Below are 13,413 nucleotides of genomic sequence, written 5' to 3'. Positions count from 1 at the left end.
AAAGAATTATGCCCACCTGTCCTCAACAGTTTCCTGTTTACTGGATTTATTGAGCCTATTCATCTTGACTGAAACATACATCTGGATATGCAGGACTTCATGCTGCTGCTTAATATGTGTGAAGCGGAGGATTTAAAAATCAATCATACTGAGGAGCAACTATTTTCAGTCCTTCACTCTTTCACATTTCTGCCTTTTCATTCTGTTCTCCAAGCTGTGAAAGCTTTTAATTTCTCTGTGTTTGATTGACACCCCAGAGGATGTGACTCATGAGTTAAGGGATGGACAGGAAGTGTTCTGTGGTTTCTCAGTAGGGATACATCTGTCCTGAGGCAATTCTCCTTTTTAAGTGGCAGGGGGCTTTAGTGGAAAGAAAGGAGGTTCAGACTAGGAATTATAAAGGGTATTTAGTAGAGGATTCTAAGAAAAATGCTCCCATAAATTCTTTTTAACTCTGTGCTAATAAGGCCTTGTCAGCGAGCATCTAAAGGTAAAGTCTGGTCAAGTTCGATAAGCGGGGAGAGAAGGAAAGGATGTGGCAACCTAGAGTGCCTTCTTTCACCAAGTTTCTCTGGTTAGAAGAGCCACTTCTCTGGTTTTGACAAGAGGTCTAGAAAGAAGAAGGCAGATTTTATCTACACTAGAAATAAAACCATGCAGTGACCTAGGTTCTGAGACAGAGCTCCATAGGCAATTTTCTGTGGGCAATTTCTTATTCTTTCCTTGGTTTCTTATGCTTGTTCTCATTGTCATGGTGTCAAGATGTCCTGTGGATTTTGCAACTTGAATTAGCTCATGCTGAGTAACTTATCTGAGTATGGTACCTATATGATAACACAGGGGAGGTTCGGGTTGGATATCTGGAAAAGGCTGCAGCCAGGGGGAGGTTGGGAATTGGAACAGGCTCCCCAGGACAGTGGTCATGGCCCCAGACTACCAGAGTCTTAAAAAGATCTATTGGTCAGTTTAATCCTACAGCCTAAGCTGACTAAAACAAGGTATGTTGCAACTATAATGAGTCCATTTATTTCAATATATCCTGATTTAGTTATCTTTCCGTTCCATGGATTCAAAGTCAGCTATAACCCAAATCTATTTTACCCAAGTTTCTATTATTCAGCAGTGCTATCTCTATAATACCTGGAAACAGCCAGAGAAAGAAATGGAGATCAGAACATCAACTGTCATCATCCTCTCCTCTATTACCAAGGCTTATTTTCTTGAAACCTCCATCCCTCCCATCTGAATCTTGTGCGAGTTGGTTTCTGTGTGGGGCAGCTGATTACCTTTCTGTGAGGTCTGTCAGGGGAGGGTCAGATTGAGAGTTAGGGAAAGGTTCTTCACCAGAAGGTGATGCACACAGAGCAGCCTCCCGAGGGCAGCGGTCATGCCACTGAGCCTGCAGGGTTCGAGAAGTGTCTGGACAATGCTCTCAGACATAGAGTTTGAATTTTGGGTGGTCCTTTGTGAAGCCAGGAGTTGGACTCACTTATCCTTCTGAGTCCCTTCCAGCTTGGGGTGTTCTGTGATTCTATGATAACTATTTGGCTTGCTCTGCAGCACAGATCACTGTGATTTATCCCTGTCATTCAACACTACTTGGACCCAAGTCAGATGCTTGTTTCTTTGCAGAGTGCTCTGTCTTGCCCATGAGAAGGTGACAGCTACACTGACGTTTTTTTATTTGCTTTGTTTTTCTCTAGTTTTAAATTCTAGTGTGGTTATCCCTGGCTTCAAAGTTTTGGTTCAAACCTCAAGGAAAGCGCAGAGAGTTTCTGCAGACAGAAATCAGTTCAGCTTTCTGACGTGTCATGGAAAGACTTTTCTTGGGTGCTCATATGTGGAGCCAGTGAAGTGTTTGGAAGTGTCCCTCACCTGCAGACCACTCTTCTGACTGCTTTGTGAGGGAGATGCTGGATGAGTGATCTGTGAAAAGTAAAGCAGCTTGAAGCTTTTCTTGTGATCTTGCCAAGCGGGACAAGTGGCTTCCCTTTTAAACAGGTCAGCCTCTAGGAGGCTTTGGTTTCTTTCCCAGCTGGCTGCTGTGTTAGGGCACTCTGGGAAGACATTCTGTGATGTCTTGGAAAAGTTCAGAAAATGCATATAATGTTTCTCAGTCTTAAATTCTTTCATTACCATTGAAGGAACTTCTGGGATTTTGCTTTTTTATTAAAGAAGACTACAGGTGTGTAGGAATCAAACTTCATAAGCTTATGAACTTGAAGCAAATGAATGCATTTCCTCCAGTTTCCTATGGCTCTAATCTCAATAGGCTTTGATAATATAAGAACAGGGAAAGGACAGCTTGTGGTGATGGACAGTTTAATCTCACCTGCCTGCTGTGAAATACACTGGCCAATCTAGAGAACTGCAAAGTATAAATTGCCTTTTTAATACTGATAAACAGTAAAGGGGTAAACAAAAACTTAAGGAAATATTACATCTTAATTGTAGTTATCTGCTGGGATCAACAAATCTGGTTCATCCCACAACTTCTGTTGTTTATTGAGTCTCTCAGCCCCACAGTAATTATTTCCTTAACCCTTAGTTGGTTTGTGCTGTAATCTGTGGCACAGCAGTAGTTGTATAAAGGCTTGAGGATGAGAAATTCTGTCCATGTTTATTATGAGATCAAAGCAGCTGACTAGCTAAGTATCTGATTATTTTTTTTTTCCAAGGAGTTTGTAAGTAAACTCATAATCTAAATGATGTCCTAATGTAATGTAAAGAAAGAGAAGTAATAGATGATCCTTTCCCCCTCTCTATCCCATTCCTTACAAGAGAATAAGCTGCATTCTATGCTACTTCAGACTGTTTGCACAGAAAAGAGATAATGAGGGAATAGATTGAAAATATGTAACTTGTTTAAAGGCAGAATATAGGGCTGGCAGTGATACTTCAAAACTTCCTCACACCCAGCCTTTTCTTGTGCCCTGGGAAGAAGCAGGATCCTTTCAGAAGCTCCTAGCTGAGTCTTACCTCTCTATCACAAGGCAGAGATGGGTCTTACCAGATTTTCAGGCTGATCTGCTGAAAGAGAGATGGAAAAATCGTACAACCTGTCAGTTTACAATCAGACAGCCTCCAGGTGCCACAGCTTGGGAATACAAACACTATGAAGAGCGCAGATTTGTTTGAGAAGATCTAACATAGGAAAAGAGAATGAAATTGAGACTAGGCAGAATTTCAGAGCCATGTTTCACAGAAGTGAAGACTACAGAATATGACTAAGGAAACAGCAGAAATGATCTTACGAGTGGGGTAATAACAGTGAACCAACTCATGCACAATGCCCGGTAAAGGAGGGGGAGCTTGCTAACCTACCTGGTGGGGAAATTGTATGTCAATTAGTTGATTGCAGTCTAAGGAAAGATCCAAGTGTGCTACCCAAAGATGGACATTTTCACTAATTTCTGCCAGAGGAAGCACTCCTACTAGCACTTCAGCTCAGTCTGATTTCTGTGTGTTGCATTTGCATCTTCTTCTAGTGAATTAGTCCAGAGTAGGAACCTTTACTAACATAGGGTGATCAATTGCATTTGCCTGTAAAGCTTTTTTTTTTATGCCTTCTTTTCCTTCTGCTTCGGGATCCCAAATCCCGAAGCATTTAAAAGAGCATGGTCAGTTACAAGCACTGTAAGAGGGATGGTGGTGGAGATGTGTGGCTGCTTACAACTGGCATGGACAGATGTCATGGCAGCTCAGCGTTTTGAACAAGAGACAGGCAGAGTTGTGCTGTCATGTCTGAGGAATACGATCCCTGTAAGAGGAATGATATCTGCTGTCCTGCAGGGCATCGTGTGGATGGGTGATGTTAGCCTATGAACTTCTTTTCATGACACTTGAGTGGGTCAGTGGAAGTTCCCCAAGGAATTAGCTGCTGTGGTGAGATGGGAAAGGATGGCTGGCCTTGGATAGCTGGCCTCTGTGTCTTAAGCACAGCAGCTGGTGCCTTCCTTCTGCAATTGTTGTGTAGGAGTGTGGGAGGGCAGGCAGGCACAGAGACATCCTTTTCACAGAGCAGAAAGGGGCTGGTCTGGCTGTGCTTGTATGCTTGAAATGTGGAATGAACTTAAATATCCCCTTTAACTTTCTTAGAAGAAATCCCATTTGCATGTTACACCATTATTAGCAGAGACAATGGGACAAACACTGGTCTCCTGTTAATTATGGGAATGCTAATGATATATATACTTCTGCAGTCAAATAGCACTGTAATTCTATTTCCTGTCTTAATTTTGTGCTTTGCTGTTTGAAATGTTAATGAAGCCAGAATTCTCAAAGGTCATCCTCTGAATATATCGGCTTCTTTTTGTTGTTGTTGTTGTTGTTGTTGTTTCAGAACAATTAAAATGAGGTTTTGTTCTTAATGTTGCTAACAATGTTAACTTTTCTGTTTAATTAATGAAGGTGTAGGAACATGTCTTGGCCCTGGTCAGTGAGCTAAATGAGAACAGCTCTGTGTTCTCCAAACCATTCCCTGGCATTTTCTGCCCTGATGTGTGTCCTGTTGCCCTGTTTCTCCCAGAGGCTTCTTTCTCTTCACAGATTATGTGGAAGAATAGTTAAAGGAAAAAAAAGTAACAAGAAAAAAAAAAAACAAACCAGAAAAGTGCAAATTTAGCAGAACTGAGCATTGCATTTTCCATGAGGTCATTTATCATGCTCAGAAAGTTTTGGTTCTTCACAAATAATAAAGGAAAGAACTGGTAATTGCTGTTTTCAGCTAATTGGCAGAACCGTGTCATGCAAAAAGGAGAATTTCTACACTGCCTTTGCTGATGGTACTTGAAGGTTGTTTTAAACTTTCTCTTTCTACTAAATTAAATGATTGTCCCTTGTCCGTGTTTAATGTTAATCCAACAGGTGGGGTTTTCATTTGTTTTTAATACTCTTAGATGACGGAAGTGGCAAGTATGAAGTTTGTTTCCATCAGCTCAATTTGTGTGATAAAGCTCTCCAGGTTTGTAATATGCATCTTCATGCTGTAAGCTAGGTACTGATTTGGCTTTGCAGTCTTTTTCACTGGAAAGCAAATAGAAGCTCTGGATTATTTGGTGCTGCATAACCCTCCATACAGATCTTTTGGGTGCCTCAAATTCTTCTCCTGCAGCCAAAGTTCTCACTGGTTAGAAAGTGCAGAAGCCCTCTGTATGGCTTTTTTAGTTTGAGTTGCTGTCAGTTTCCAGCTCTAGGAAGCTCTCACCTGGCTCCCAGTGTTTAAGTCTCTGATGCAGTGGGGCTGAAAAGGAACTGGCCAGGGGGAGGATATGGAGTGTTTTGTTCCTAATGAATTAATCGAAACTGGAACAGAAGAGGGTAGTGGAGGTTTTAGCTAGCTCATCTATCAACCATATTTGCATGTACCTATAAATCTGTGCATGAGAGGCAAGCCAAGAACTTCTGCAGTAAACTTGTTATTTTTCACATATTTAGATATCGTGATCATCCTGCATGTGGAGGGCAAACGTGTGAGTGGAATTTTACCTGCTTCTAATATAATCAACAGAGAGTTTGCTTACTTCTCTCATACACCGTGAAGGTGACTTTGGTCCACCTCTTACATTTCTCACTTTACAACTGAGATTGTCAGTGTTTTTTAGCTTCACTGCCTAGGGCTGGATAGTTCCTCAAATATTATTTTACTGCACGTGTTTCCACCTACAGCACTGAATTTGCATGTTAGAGCACTTCAAGGGCAACTTCCCAGCCTATAGATCCTGTTGTTCAGGTAGAGGACAGTTAATCAAGTCTCTGAATGGAGTTCAGCGAGCTTTGCACAGGTATTCCTGGTGTGTCTCAGTGTCAAAATGGGGCAATATCCACCCTGTGTTGAACAGCCCTGGATGCAGATATAACAGCTGCTTGGGGAGAAGTCTGTGGCATTTGTAGCTCAAGAACACCTACTCGTTTATAACTGGGGATGTGGCCACATAAACTTCTATCTAACACAGCTGCAGAGACTATAAACCTCTTAAACCAGTTTTTCCAGGTTTGACATCAGCTGTCCATCAAGCGTGGCAGTAGAACTGCCCCAAAACTGGGGAGGAACACCATGCTACTGGTTAATGTCTCCTGCAAAGCTGCTGTTCCAGGAGGGGAGGCAGTTCAGTTATGTGGATGCTTGCTACACTGACACTGGCCAGCTTTTCTTTTTTTCCTCCACTATTATAGATCTAATCATAAAGTCCAGCTTGTACTCAAAGCACTAGCACATCCATCAAGATGCATTATGCTCTCAAGGGCTTTTTATTTGGATTTTTTTTTTTTAAATAAAGGCTGTATATTTGGCATTATATAAGAAATCAGTTTTGAGAGAAGACTGATGTTTTCAGAAGATTTTGGTATTTTATGATATTTACAAAACCCAGAGAAGTGCAGAGGGAGAAAAATATGTCTAACTTTTCTTGAGTACTCCAAATAGTTAAATTGAAGTAGAACTCTTTGTTATTCCCCAGTAAAACAAAAACAAAAGTCTCTTTTGTTTTGTGAGGTAATTATGGATTTTCATGAGTACTCCCTGGTAATCAGGTTTAATGACACTAAACCCAAATCACATTATAGTCATTTTCCAAGGCTATGTTGGAGACATGCCACATTAACCCAAAAGAACAAAGCTCACAGATGATGACAAGAAGAGTAAAAAGACAAAGGGAAGCAGGAAAAAGACAAAGCAGAGAAGCAGGATTCTTCTTACCTGCAGCTCTACCCTTTGCACAATGTGACACAGCTCTAGAGGAATGAGCACTGATAAAAACGTTGGAGAAATAATGTTGTCCTTGAATATTTTGGGAATCTAAGGGATAAATTTGTGTAAGGATTTACTTTTAATTTTATCTTCTTTATTATCATGTCCACTTGATTAAGCTAATAAAAAACCCATGCTGCAGGTTGCGTTATTTTATTTTAATATGCTTTCTCTTCTTGCTTGCCAAGCCTGACCTAGCTCAGTTGCCTAGTGCCAAGGGTTATGGTTTAGACTGTTCTGTGAGCTCGTGAGCTGAAGAAAAAGGTTGTGGCTCGGTGGGTTGGAGGAACTTTCTGTAGGAAACTAATGGGGGAATCTTAGGCCTGCTGTGATGTGTGAGGCGTTAGCAGATTCACATGGAATGATGAAAGTAGATCAATTCTACCACCACACTGAAAACTGAAAATAATGTTGGAAAGCCTGTCTATCCAGGCTGTCCTCCAAATAAAGAGTTGATAGGAATTTCATTGGTGAGGAAAGGATGTGGTCAAGCAGTAGGTAACTTAAAATTTATATGGGGAGCACGCTTTAACATAAATGCATGTTCTGAGTTCTGACAAGGAATGAAATGTGCACACTGGCACACTTGTATCCATATTGCTATTTTGTCACATGCACTTATTAGTGAAAACCTCCTTGTAATTCTTACTACGTGCTGAGTGAGTAAGATAAGTCACAATGTGAATTTTCCTGCACTATAACTTTTGCTTTCTGGCTTCCACAAAGCACCATAAGGACTGCATCTGTAATTAGTGAGTTGTATGCATTGCTGTAAAGTGCTAACCTGCTGTAGCTATTGTCTTCTTGGCTGTACACAACTTTCAAAAATAGAGATCTGGTCTAGGATGTCATTATTCTTTTCTTTGTGGTTCAGAAAAGGAATTCGTTTTCTTTCATAAAAGACCCATTGATCTTTGTGATCTATAAATCATTCTTTCAAAAGAAGCCCTTTGAAATATCAATTCAAGGTATTCTCGCAGAATATCACTTTATAGCTTTTTCTAGTGATGGAAGATAATCCTTGTGCTTATCAAAAAGGAAAATCCATACTATTTTTCATTGAATTTTGTGATTTTAGTAGAAGCTCTCTAAAGGCCCAACATTACCATCTCTAGTCTTGTGTACCATATGAAATCAAAGCCTTTGTGTCAAAACAGCATTTCCTTACCTCCAGCAGAGCCTGAGATGATTGAATTAGAAACAGGACTGTATAAAACAGCATTCCTTGCAGCATCGCAAAGGCTTACCACCTTTTATAAGGAACACTTGTGCCGTGTGTGATTTCTTTCTGTTTTTTTTTTTCAGTTTGTTTTTTATGGAAGTGGTTTCCCATTACTGCAAGCTGCTTTAGGAACCCTGATGAAGCACTTCCTCCATCAGGTGCATTTCTTACACACCAGTTTGAAGGTGTCTTATGTCCTGTGGAACTACCTGATCTTGCATAAACCTGTTCTAGACACACCTGCCTCTACCAAGGCTATATGCCAGTGCTTGCTAAGAGTTTCATATCTGGTGAAACAACTGGAGAGGAGGAGGTGTTGTGTGAGTGGTGTCCTCATGCTCCCACACCGACTGTCTGCAGCTATCAAGATTTTTGGAACAAGTGTGCATTCATGTTTGTCCTTATGCAATAAAGGATAGAGACTTTTCTTTGTATAATCTGAAAACTATGGCTGCATCTTTAAGGAAAGCACAGTGTACGATGACAATGCCTGCCACTATTGCTAGTGGAGGCTAGAGAGCAGGCCTGGGGTTGCTGCCTTTCAGTGGTGTAAGTAATGAGCAGTCCTTAAGTGAACAGTTTAGAACTCCTCAGAGGCCTTCAGAAACCTACTGTACAAACCAAGGAATAAATGCAATGCGGCTCTTTTACATAAATAATCCTTTCTGCTTCTAATCTTCTGATTTATTCCCACGGTGGCTTATTGTTTACAGTATTTATCTCAAGGGATTGCTATTGATCTCCATTGTAGTGCTGAGGAAATGCATTTATCTGCATGAACCTGTATTGCTGGAGATGTGCTCTAAGGCTGAGTGTACAGTTTTCCTCTTTGTGGTGATCACGTCTTATCTTTATTTCTCTTTTCCCTCCTCAATTTATCTTTTGGGTGACTGGCTCAGATCAGCTGGATGTTGGTGTGAAACTGGTGAGACTTGGTTCGTGAAACTGATTAAGAAAGTCAGAAATGCTTCTAATCCTAATCTTACCTCTTCAGTCTGTATCCTATCTGTGGATACGATGTGATTTGGTTGTTTTTTGTTTTTTTTTTTATAGCTTTCTCACAGGTACATCTATACTTCAAGCATGTCCAATGAAACTGGGGCACTCAATAGAAGAGGGGAGAAGATGGTGGTGGGGAAATACTCAAACTGCATCCTTAGTAAAACTAAATAGGGTATTACCAGAGGGTGAGAAAAGGACCAAGATCTGAAACTAGCTGGAGGTCACCCAGAAGGGGGAGGATTTTGTAGCAAACACGTCTCTCTGCCTGTATTCTCCTCTGAGAGGAGAATGTGAGGACTGAAGGCTTGTTCAAAGAGTAGAACCTTCATCACAAGGTTGTCTCATCTAAAACTGCATAATAGAGTGAGAGGCCTCTTAGATCTGATCCTAGAATGAGGGGATTAAAGAGAAAACCACACTTCTATTTCTGTTCATTTGTCCTTCAACATTAGAAACAGTGCAGGTATTTAGATTTCTGTAAGGAAATTTGTTTTTGTTTTTTTACTTGTCTTATTACAGGGTAATGTCAAGGTAAGTGACAACTACCAAAGCTCTGGTATCATTCCCTTGGGTTTTCTCACCCTTAAAAAAGGCAACTGAACAGTTTTTGTGAGACCTGACATCCTGAGGTGATCCTGCAGAAGATCCAGAGCAATCAGATGTGTCTTAGCCCCACTGCACGGGCTGTCACAGCAGCTGGCTCCAGGGGCAAAGGAAGAAGAACCTCCTGGTGATTAACCTTAGGCAAAAAAATCTCCTTGGTCTACAACAGGATGCTGTGGAAGGAGTTTGAAGTCAGATGAGTTCCTTAAAATCATCTGCAGAATTCTCCTTCACATTTCCATAAGGAGGTCAGATGCCAGTTCACTGTCTTACCTGGGACGAGTCAGCCTTCTTGTGCAAATCAGCAAGGCAGTCCATATCTTCTTGCTAGTTGCTCTGCAGAACCAACCTGCTTGTTCTTGTCAGCTGGGTGAATGGGATTTCAGAAAGATGCTTTATGTCTTTGAAATTTTTTTCTGGTTAAATATTATTAATCATCAGAGCTATTCAGTTCTTAAGGTAATTTGTGGGTTTTTTTTTTTTTTCTTTTTATTTTTATTTTCTTCAAATCCATTAAAGGCATGAAATGGAAAAAATTCTTTGGTCCAAGATTATCCAATGTAATTAGAACAGTGTCAGTCATCTTCTAAAATCCTCTCTAAGAGTGTTTTTTTTTACTCTCTTGTTGAAACTTAAATCCATGATATATAGGAAAGATGCAAGTTATTATTTACTCTGTACCTCCAAATATAGTGTATTCCTAGAAGTAGGAGGCATTTGGTTTTAGTTATACAAGTTGAATACAGCTAGTACTGTTATAGGCTGCATCTGTGGGAGGCCTGGAGGTGCTTTCTGCTGGTATCAGATTGACTGGTTGCCTCTGTAGTGTATGAAATCCTCATGTAAAGGGCGACTGTGCAAGAAGTGTGGCTGGGATGTGAAATATGGATTTTGTAGACACCACTACGTGGACCACTGTTAAAATGGTTAGGGTATAGGCCATGAGTTGTACTGGAGATGTTGAAGGAGCTGGGTTTGTTTAGCCTTGAGATGGCAAGGGAGAGCTCTGTTCTGCAGCCTTTCCATTTCCTATATGGTGCCTCTGGAGAAGATGGAGCTAAGCTTCTCTCAGAGATGTGAAAGGACAGAAGTAAAAATAGCTGCAGTGGGATTTCCTTTGGGATGAAGGGGAAAGTCCTTCATAGCGAAGGATCCTCAAGCACTGGGGACAGTGCTTGAAGAAACTGAACTCTCCAGCTTTTGTGAGTTTCAGTTCTGAATGGGACGAAGCTCCACACAACCCAATCCGACTTTGAGGGTGGCCTGCTCTGAGCAGGAGAAAGGCCTAGATGACTTTCAGATGCCCTTTCCAATCTGTATTTTCTATGATTATTAAACTTTTGTGGTGGCTTTTTTTTTTCTTTTTTCTTTTTTCTTTTTTCTTTTCCCCTTGCAGGCTAGCTGCAGTGTTATTATCTGCTTGTAGATTGCCTTTAATGCTGGAATACTTGCTGAGAATCCTTCTGGCCATCAACCAGGCGCTGATTATGACTTGATCTCTTGATTCCAGCTTCAGCTGTGACATTCCAGGCTATGAGGAATAAATTGTTCTTACTACCAGTGCTCGGGATGATAAAGAAACTGGTTTTTTTTTTCTTCTCTGCTTTCGTCGTTAATTTGATTGCAGAAAACCTTATTTCCCATTTTCTATTTTATTCCTGTAGATCTGTTGGTTTGGTGGAAAAGAAATCATAGGATGCTCTTTCCTTTTGCTAGCTCATCACTTCATATTTTGTTCATTCGATTTAGTATTATTTCAAGCAGTATTCATTAATTAGGATTTGGATTGCCAAATGTGACATTGTGCCTTGTGTAATCATGTATCAACATATCCAGGAATGACTGTGCTGTTCAGCAAACTCCACTAGCCGTTTTGCATAGACAAAAATTTCTATAGAAATTAAAAGCAGAGTGAAGCAGTTTTATGCCAGCTGCGTATATCTAGGTTTTCCATGTGTTTCATTCCATTATTCTAGACTCATCTGTTATTATTGAAAGACTTTTTTCCTCTTTCTATGCTTCTCATGACTTTTTGTTTTTAAGTATCGCAATTTGTTCCTCTCTCTGTGTGATGAAGAGACCTCCTCCTAGTTTTCTTCTCAGAAGTTTGACTTGCTCTCCACTTGAATCATAGAAATGAATTTGATTTGCAGCCTGAAGATCCGTAATTGTTCTTTGTCTACATAGCTCACACTCTGTCAGAGGCTGCTGTTTCTTACAAATTGCTGAATACCTGCAGTGTTTTGCCTTCTTTCCCTTTGCAATGATTGTGTAACAGCTTCCACCATTCCCTAACTGTTGTTGCTGTAGTCTGTTCTCTGTTTGCTGAGCTCAGTCTTTGCACTTCAACAAGCCTTTGATACTTCCAGTTGTCCCATGTGAAGTCTTCGACAGGCTTGATTTTACCTACCAAATACCCATTTTCCTTGGCTTCATGAGTTACCAGTCATCTGACAGATGGAACCCTGTTCCTTAGGTGTACCTGGCTGGATTGCTCACTAGCCAAAGAAGCTTAACAGGAGGTTGTGATTTGGAGACATTTCTCCTGCTGTGCCATAAGGGCAGAGGAAGACAGCTGAGCTTTCTCATGAGCCCATGAGAGCTTGTTAACAGCAGGCAGTCATGCAAAAGTCTGTTTTGGAGGACAGAAATAAGTTCTATGAAATATAGTCCAGTACATTATTATTACTGTGGAGCAAAAGAATTCAGGTTTTATTTTTATGATCTGAAAGCTTTGATTTTTGGTTGGACAGAGTGCCTGGAAGGTACTGGGAGAAGCTAAATACCAGTAATAAACACTCTTTAGTGCTTGTATAATTTTTTGGTGTGTTTGTCAGTTTGATTGTCATAACTCAAATCCGTTTGTTCTTAGGTGTTTAGGAACTGCTGTGAGCAGCTATGAGTATAACACATTTATTTGCTCTCTTGCAGGAGGAAGTGTAAGAATACAAAGTTTCCTGGAAGAGACCTTTCCTGAAGTACTGATTTTGGTTTACAGTCTGTGACATGACAAAACCACATTCCTACAACTTTCAGGTGGTTAGTACGTGAACACATCCATCATCTTTCTTGTTAATCTTGACCTGAAGCAGCATAGCAGTGCTTTTCCAGATTGGTAATGAGCTGATTTAAGCTTTATTTGTAGATTATAATTGAAGGTTTGAAAAATGTGAACTCTAATTATTGCAGCTATGGAATGGAGGTAATGGGCAGCTATACAGAGGGCCTCAGAGTGGAATGGAGGATTAAGGAGTAGGATGTCAGTAATCCATTGAATGACTCCGTGCGGGCTTTGGAAGATCTCTGTGGTTCTGTACATGGAGAGCATATGGTTGGCATCCTTCCAAGTGTAACATCTACAGGTAACAGCTCATAACATCAGCTGAGTCTGTGGTGCTGCTCTTGAATGCAGCCAAATAGAAAATGTATCATAGCTAATAATGCACACTGTACATCAGCATACTGATTACATGCATATGATACAGTCTGTAGCTTGGGATCTCTGGATTCCATGGGTTGGAGCATTGGGCAACACCACAGGTTGTTTAGTCACCAGTATGTAATGTATGCTTGCTACTTAGCAAATATGATAAATCCAGTATTGAGTTTAATGATATGGCTTGTTGAGGGAATCGGGCTCACTGAAAGAGAAGGGATAGGAAATGGCATCAAAACCAGCTGTATTCTGAAGTGCTTTGGGGTCCTACTGTTGATACTTTCTGAAGTGCACAAGCAGCAGGTTATTTTTGTTTACTTTAAAGTCTTTTGATTGTTTTCTTTCTCTAGTCACTTCCTCTCAAGGGGAAATAATTTGAGTACCAACTTTACCCATTGCATT

Source organism: Tetrao urogallus, assembly GCF_951394365.1.
Source record: "Tetrao urogallus genome assembly, chromosome: 7".
NCBI classification, from domain to species: Eukaryota; Metazoa; Chordata; class Aves; order Galliformes; family Phasianidae; genus Tetrao; species Tetrao urogallus.
The sequence above is the reverse complement of the archived record's forward strand: the minus strand, read 5'-3'. Positions refer to the sequence as shown.